This window comes from Amphibalanus amphitrite, unplaced genomic scaffold, assembly GCF_019059575.1.
Source record: "Amphibalanus amphitrite isolate SeventyFive unplaced genomic scaffold, NRLGWU_Aamphi_draft 000257F_arrow, whole genome shotgun sequence".
Taxonomy (NCBI): domain Eukaryota; kingdom Metazoa; phylum Arthropoda; class Thecostraca; order Balanomorpha; family Balanidae; genus Amphibalanus; species Amphibalanus amphitrite.
In genome coordinates, this window is record NW_024881752.1 from 525,533 (window position 1) to 534,607 (window position 9,075).

A 9,075-nucleotide genomic window follows, 5' to 3' on the forward strand; every position below is an offset into this window, starting at 1 on the left:
GATAACGACTGGCAACGACTGTTTCTTATATTTAGCGGGAACGGGATATATTCAATCTATACATGACCTCGCGCCTGTAACCTTTAGAACACGAACACGCTGATCCGTGTAGTGTCTGGATTGACTCCATCGAGCCACTATCCACGCCGGGTCTTCACTCAGCACTACATAGTAATCGGCCAGTCCACGACCTTTGCATTGGACGGTCTTGTTGCACTGCACAATATTGGAAACTGATTGGGAACAGGCTTCGGATATATTTGTGCTGTGAAGGGGCGCAGCTGAGAGAGAGAGAGAGAGAGAGAGAGAGAGAGAGAGAGAGAGAGAGAGAGAGAGAGAGAGAGAGAGAGAGAGAGAGAGAGAGAGAGAGTACACTGTGATGCTTGCGCAATACCTACCCAGATGCATTTCAATTCATCAACGCTTCCAGTTGCAGCAGATCGGAGAATACATTAGCGAAACAAGTTGTAAGTGGGCAGTGGCTGTATCGAGTTCAATGCAACTTATTCTAACGTCCGCTGATACTGGTAAACACTCAGAAATAAACAGTCTACTTCCTAATGGAACTGTCGAATAGTTAAAAAGTGTTTTAGGCACAGTTGAGCAGACGTCGACTTACATCAGCAAACGATGCTTTGCAAACACTTTGTAAGAAGCAGAAATTCTACGCAGAACATGTATATTCACATGCTCTAAGATTGATATAAGAATGGTCGTAAATTTGACGAGCATATCAATGGCAATCCTATAACCCCGATGCCTCGAGTGCCGCCCGAGCCAGGGCGCGGCTGTCGCCTGTCGCGCCGTGAGGCCGAAAATACCCATCATTACGTGCTCTATTCACCCACGAGCCTCTCCCAGCGGATTCTGGAATCCCACTGAATACTGATGAGTGCCGTCACGGTACCGCGCCACCCGTCTACAAGTCGCTCCGCTCCAGTAGAAGCCCGAGCGCGGTCGACCGGCGGCCTATTCAATCCATGGTGTGTGTAGCAAACCAGGCGGCGACGGGAGCTGAATGGCTCCGCTCGCTCGGTGTTGAACTTGTGCCCCCGGGCGGTGCTCTAGACGGCTGTGTCTGGATGCGACCGCCGCGCTCCTGCAGTGGCAGCGGGGAGCCAGTCACTGCTGGTTCGAGCCGACAGATCCTCTCCGGCGACCGCCGAGACATGTCATGCATTTGCAATGCGACAGCAGCAACAGCCGCCGGGCCGCTGTCTCTTCGAGGACGTTCCTGTCGGTTAACTTTGAACGCTGCCAGGATACTGATGAGCAGTTTTACTTGTCGCAGTCCAGTCAGGGGTCAGCACGTGTATTGATTTCGGCACTCAATTGGATTTTTTTTAAATATTAAATCCGTTGCAGACTTGTATAAGAATAATGCAAGAGGCGTGTCTACCATCGACAGACAAATTTACATTCCAGAAAACTATGCACTATCGTGAAAATACAATGTTCATCTTGATGGACCAAACTTACATTTTCACAGGATATGTAGACGGCTCTGTACAAAATGAATCAATTTGAATTGCAGGTGTCACTCAAGCCAACCGGAAATTTCAATTGTATTGAGCCGCTACCTTCTGGCTAACTATTGCTGAATGCTCCTTGGTTCGCCAGTAGGTATAGGCCTTAGTTCACCTGTCTGTATCTCCATACATAGGTCACGCTGAGCCTATCCGTGTCCGTCCGTCTGCGTAGATTGTTGCGACTGAACGAGTGTTTATCATGGCAAAACCGAATGGCTTGAATTGCCAAGCTTATAGTATTTAATGGAAGTGTAAGCCGCATGCCTGGTATGGTGCATGATTATCGAGAGGACTACCAGTTTCCGTACCTACCTAGTTTCAGCTATGATGCCATTGATGAAAAGTTTGTATAGGCAGCCATGCTGTTTCCTAAAATTTCTCAAAGGCTGCCTCCTTGGTTGTTGGTTCTTGTTAGTAAATTTATTTTTGTTGTTTAACGTCCACTTTGAATAAGCGTCTAAAGGCGATAGGCGTCCATACTTTACTTTTAGCTTAAACCGTGAAGCATGCGTTGCCGGGATCGAAAGGGTTATGTATTACATGCAGTATGTATGTACAGTCTTAACCCGGCCGGGCCCGGGGGGTAATCCCAACCACCGCAGCCCGGGGGGGGCTTTTTTCGCCCCCTGTCTAACTCCGTAAATAAGGGAGCTACGGAAACAAAAGCGATACCAAACGAAAGGTCCTTACGAGACGATTCTAAAGCACCTAAAATTTTTGACCAGGTCAATTTTCAAGGTCAGAGGTCAAGGTCAAAGGCAAAAACCGGCACATGTGTAGTGATCTCAAAGTAAGCCTTCTAGAAGACAGCAGGCGGCATCAAACCGGCAAAATTGGGTGTCAAACAAAAGAAGAGAATCTGAGGATTCTGAAACTGTGCTCAAAGTGAAAGGTCAAGGTCAAGATCACGCTCAAAATTGACCTCAAACTGGACACTTTTTCGCACATCTTGCGTGCTAACTTCCAAGGTGTTTTGAAATGTTTTGAGGCTTATCAGTTCCCTATTTGTGGTTCATCTTACGATACAAGGCTGCTCAAAGGTCAAGGTCACTGAAGAGTATCCCTGCTAGAGGCTATTTCACTAATTCAAATTAGTAATAATAAATAAGACAATTTTGCCATCCGGAAGCTCTAAATGAAGGCTTAGAGGAAAATAGATGCCAGATTCGTGATCAGCGGGTACAAATCCGTCATAAACGACCTTTCATGTGTCAAGGTCAACCAGAGGTCATTCGAGGTCACATGAGGTCAACATAAAACTTGACCTTTTCCGAACAAAATATATATCATTCGACGCGGCTTGACAAGGCGAATGCGATGGTACCACTGCCGTAGCTCTAGGACCATTTTTGTCGAAGTTATTTGCGAAAAACTAAAACCACATTTCGGGGTCGTTGACCGGACCTCTGACCTCAGGTCACCAAAACTATTTTTCTATTTTTCTCTAGGTCAAACGCTACACAGCCGTGCACGTAATTTGTCTTTATCTCTAAAACTCTATTTTTAGCAGTTATTTGAAGTTTGCGTCTGTGACGCCGAAGTTTGCCGTGCAGGGGTCTAGAAAAATGGACCTTGTGACGTCATCAAGGGGGCTAGGTCCAAATTTTTTACTTCAGAAGATGTCAAATTGATGGGAGAAAAGGTACTGAAAGTTTCGCTTTCCTATCCCTAAGCGTTCGGGAGCTATCGCAAATATTCGCCAGGGGGGGGCGAAAAACGCCCCCCCGGGCCCGCGAGGGTTAATTAACCCTCGCCGGCCGAGGGGGGGCGGGTGCCGCCCCCCCATAGGGTTTTTTCGCGATAGCTCCGAACACGCTGGCGATAGAGAGCTGAAACTTGGCATACCTGACCTTTGATCCAAGCCGCATCTTTTGACACCAACCGCATTTTTGGGTCAGGTCAGGTCACTGACCTATGACGTCATAAGTGAACCTGTGCACGGTCTTCAGATGTCGCAACTTCGCAACGCCCTCACTGCCAGAGGAGATGTCACAGGGAAATGAAACTTGCAGGATCTAGTATCCATTATGAGTCTCACAATTTGTATATCTCGGATTTTTCCTAAAGGTCATATGAGGTCAGGTCATTTTCGCGACCTCACCATTATAAGTCAATGGGGGAAAATGAAAACTGCTATTCTGGCGCCGGGAACGATCTCCAACTATCTCAAGCACACAGAATCGTGATTTGATGCACTCCTTGCAAGGCTAGATGCGTCACTTTTGCAATGTTGACCTTCCGTGACGTCATTTATGACGTCATCAAGGTCATATTAGTTTTTCGTCAATAACTCCCGATCAAATTAAGCTAGCGAGTCGAGAAGGCCACCAATGGACTCAGGAAGACCTACCAAATCGAATGATATGCGACATGACCTCTTTCGACCAACTTCGTGACCTGGGGGTGCTGACCTGACCTTGACCTGAGGTCAACACCCTAAGTTGACCTGACCCGAACAAAAAGTATAGCATTCGACGCGCCTGAGCGAGACGAACACGATGCTGCCAAAATCGCGGCTCTGCGGCTGTTTTTTGCGAAGTTATTCACCAAAAACTGAACCGTACCCTGGGGCACTTGACCTGACCTCAGAGGTCACCGGTTGACCTAGGACCTTAAAATCGGGTACCAATCTCTGCGTCTCGTAACGGCGCACACGCTCGTTTTTTCCGCGACGCGCTAGCTCTACCAGGGGCGAAACGGCGAGGGGGGTCGTACCCGCCCCCCCCCCCCCCCCTCGGCCGGCGCGTATGTAGAAAACCAATAGGTCCGGCGAGGGTTAAAAGTCTGTCTTAACCCTATTCCTGGCGGGCTCCGCCGGGACAAGAAACTGGCGGGGGGGGGGGCCGATTCGGCCCCCCCCCTGAGATCTCGAGAACGAAGCAAGATAGCGACAAACGGTAAACGGCATCGGATACGCACGGTCAAGATCTACAATTTTTACTAAGGTCATTTTCAGGTCAGGTCAAAGATGACGTCACAGGGGTCGAAAAAGTCAAAATGGCGGCGCTAGATATGGAGAGAGTTTTTCTCGAATAACTTTCGAATTAGTCAAGATAGGAACAAACTAAGGGCATCATCGTGATCCTCTCGTCAATCCGCATCGAATGATATATATGTTGACCTCGCAAGGTCAAGGTCAAAGGTTGACCTCAGGTCACGTGACCTCGAGGTCATCATGTATATCATTCGATGCGTCTTGACGAGCTGAACACAATGAGACCATCCACGCGTCTGTATCTTGTTCCTGTACGGAGTTATTGGCCAAAAACCTTTGGTGACCTTTGATGACGTCACATGACCTCACAGCTGCCCAACAGCAAAACAGACCTCAAGGTAGTGAAGGTTGATCGTATATGAAGTCATGTATGGTATATGGGGCCATTCCGACCCGTTTTAGTGGTAAAAACAGGGAGTTGATTTTTCCCCCATTGACTTATAATGGGGAGGTCGCGAAACTGACCTGACCTTAGGTCACCGATATCAAAATTCCGAGATATACAAATTGCACATACTGGTACCCTAACTAAAGCCTGAAGAGAAGAAATTGATCGGTCAAAAACTCTAGCTCTGGCGTGATTGCAAACTTTTCTGAGGTAGGGTCACCAAACCGCCTCTGGTGACCTGACCTGTGGTCAGATCAACTCAAAATTTTCAGACATGTTGCGTACAAGCCTTTTAGGAAAAGTCAGAAAATTTGAGCTTCCTAGCTCAACGCGTTTGGGAGAAATAACCAAAAAACCTCAGGGGGGGGCTCCTGAAGCCCCCCCCCCCCCCCGCCAGGAATAGGGTTAAAAGTACCGCGCAAAGTGACGGTGGATCTATCAAGCCTGACCGAGGAAGGACGTACTGTAATTTCAAAGTCACCGAACCAATTGACCTGGGGAATGGACGAGGATGTCCATTGTTTCGGTGACTCAAATTTAGCACTCCTTCCTCGGTCAGGCTTGATGGATCCACCGTTACTTTGCGCGGTACTTTTAAGACAGACTGTACACCTCTTCAGCTCTGTAGTCTGTACCACTCATCAGCGGCCTAGTTGGTTGGAACCTGGAGCAGTTTTGGTATTGATTGTCTCTCAGTCGTGTCTCGATATGACACATTTTTCAGTGTTCGTCACCAAGCGATGTGTTGTAACTACACATATATTGTGGATGCACCAAAGGTCAGCTAGTGAAATTGACCTTTCGCTTGATGAAAACCTAAAAAAGATAAAATATATTCGCAAAATTGTATGTTTCTCATAAGACAGAAGGTCTTTTATGGATCAAGGTAAATCGTGCTACCAGCAAGATTGTGTCTGTCCCTATTGGCCAGTACATAATGTAAGAACTCCGAATATGTGGCTCACTGCGCACTGCGCGGCCCAAAGCGTGGAGAATTATTGTATATCAAATATCCATTTCAGTGGCACTGGCATGAGACTGTTTCAATAATTGCAACTTGCATCATTGTATAGATGCACCTTTGCTATACTTAGAGTTGTTATTATTGATGTACCACTTTCTCAGAAACGTCACAGACGCCCCTGGGCCCTGGCATTCATCAACTTTGTTATGAAAAACCTGTTTTGTAGTGTGAACGCTTGGAAGTGTGAAAGCGTCCACCGAGACGAAGGAGCGACAAACATTATGTTAAGATCGAGCTGATATTTGGCACCAGGCGCGGATACAAGGGGGGGCCATGGGGGCCATGGCCCCCCCTTGGCCGATTTTTTTCAAAAATAATATAAAAAGTTAAAAAGCTGAAAAGGGGGCCTCCTGAAAATAAAGTGGCCGAAATCCGATGAGTTTTTTTTTAACCTACCCACTTAGTTATTTCTTAGAAGACTAGCTGAGAAGACTTCTTTGTTAGAAGATTGGTAAAGCTTTTCATAACTTGGAGGTCTCTTATACTCACAGAGATGACCACTTTTACAGGGCCTCCTAACCTGCACAGAGGGCCTCCAAGCCTGTACAGATGTCCTAACAAACACAAAATCTCTTAGCCTACACAGAGGCCTCCACTCGCATCCGAACAAAGGGCCTCCTAGCCAACACAGAGGGCCTCCTAACTCACACAGAAGGTCTCCTATTCTGCACAGAGGGACTCCAAGCCTGCACAGATATCCTCTTCGCCAACACAGGACCTCTTAATCTCCACAGAGGGCCTCCACTCGCATCCACACAAAGGGTCTCCAAGTCTGTACTGAGGGCCTGCGCTCGCATCTGCACAGAGGGCCTCCTAGCTATCACAGAGGGCTTCCTAGTTCACATACAAGGCCTCCTAGCAGGGGCGGATCCAGGGGGGGCGATAGGGACTATAGCGTCCCCCCGGGCGACTTTCTCATTTTCTTTTTTTTTTGCAAAAAAAGCATGATAGGGGGCCCCCAAAAATAAAGTGGACGAAATCCAGGCTTAAACTTTTGGGGGTAGGTAGGGCCCCCATCGATGGGGGGCCCCCGATTCGGAATAGCCCCTCCCTTGGCAAAATGCTGGATCCGCCCCTGTTTGGCACAATCTCCTGTTGTTTTCCAGGTTTTATCTCTCGGTTATTTTGGGTGGAGCAGGTGCGAAGCTGTGAACCTGGGTGGGGGAGGGGGAGGAAGTACATCTCCGGGAGCAGCCGGGGCGCAGTATGTTGAATAGCTGCAATAACATTTTTCTTATAAATATGGAGCTACTTACAATAATTAGTAGCTCGAGATTGTTATTAGTAGCTCGGATAGCTCGGATTCTTAGTAGCTCGATTAGTAGCTCGGATAGAGAAACGGATAGAGATTCTTCACTTGGTGAAAGACTGGAGCTAAAATAGCGTTACAAAAGAAAAAATATAAGACATTCCGATTTCGAATGACGATACGATAGATACGATCTGACACGTTATCACATGTAGCATTTAATTTTCTTCACATGTGCCTACTAACGTTAAATTAATGCAAGCACATTAATTCAACTATGCACACAAAAATGAATAGCATTCAACCATAAAATTCTAGCAATTCCGTCCAACGTCAGGGTCACGTTACTTAACCCACCTTCGTGCGACGTCCACGGTGGGCGGGTGGCATTTGGCGGGTGCGTCAGATTTGACGTTTATCCCCGTTAGTCGGGTCGGTGGGCAGTATAACGTGTGAGGTCAGGCTGCAGAGTTGCACGGTCCCGGTCGGTCGCCAGAGCACGGACCGATAGGGTCGACGGTGCAGCGTTGGTGCCGGTGCGTGCACTGCAGGTCAGTCTGCGTTGGTGTGTTGCGGGTTAAACGGTATCCGGGCTATTGTTTTGGGCTTGACTTGGTAGGTTTTTCATCATCCCTACAATTATTTTTCGTGATTCCGGCTCACGTGATAAAATGCACTAATTTTAACCATATATTTTTCCAAAATTTTCATTGTTTGATATCGTAATTTGGATGTCTCGAAAATATGCAGCTTGGACATTTTTGGTATGATACCAATTTTTCCATGGTTGTGAGTTTACATTTTTTTTTCAGAATCATGATGCCGCCCGCGCTGTTTCTGGTTCCGCTGCTGCTCGCCGCCGTATCAGCCGATCCAAACTACTGCCAAATCAGGAGCTGCGCCCATCCAGCCAACCACACCATGTGCAAGTACCCCAAGGACGGTGCCGCTTCCTCCTGTCTCGCCGTCGTTGAGAGAGGCGTGTCGTCTAAAGAGCGGAATGAGATTATCAGGGCCCACAACACCATCCGGCGGGACGTCAAGGAGGGAGTGTACGCCGACAAAAACCTGCCGGCGGCTAAGGAGATGCCGGAGCTGAAGTGGGATGAGGAGCTGGCCACTGTGGCCCAGCGCTGGTCGGATCAGTGCCAGGAAGTATACAGCGACGAGTGTCGTAACGTTCCAAGGTTCACAGTAGGACAAAGCATCACCACTTCGGAGGGGCCCAGCAATAGCAAGAACTGGACTGACGTAATTGTTAACTCGTGGTTCCTGCAAGAGCTACCTGTCTTCAAGAAAAAACAGAAGAATTTGACTTGTTGTTCTTCATTTACTTCTTTCCGTCTTACCCAGCTCATATGGGCTGGGACCACTAAGATCGGTTGTGGGTTTATCGGTTTGAAGAGCGCCAATTCATATCCGGTGGAACGTACGGTCAGAACCTACATATGTAACTACGGGCCAGCGGGGAACCAGCTTGGTGAGAAAATGTACCGGAAAAGACGCTAAGATGAATTATGTTTGCATGTCAATTTTGTTGGAAGCTATTGACATAACTGAATTTGGTCTTCGCTTCTTCTTCAATGCGAGCTACTGAACAAGGATCAGCTCTAAGAAAATTACGAGGCATTACTTTTAAGATTGACAATATACGGTGATACCGTCATATAAGTTCAATATCCCTACAAGACCATAGTCGTATCACAATGACATTGTTCAGTTTTTTTTTTTTAACAGGCCAATGATAGCGCTATACCTGCATACCGCCCACTAGCTTATACTACCTCAAGGAGAATGGCAATGAAGGGCGCCAAACATCGTCATCCGAAATCAGAAGAATTATGCAGATGCCTACATTGTGCCTGAATGAGTAACCCACACCAGAATTTG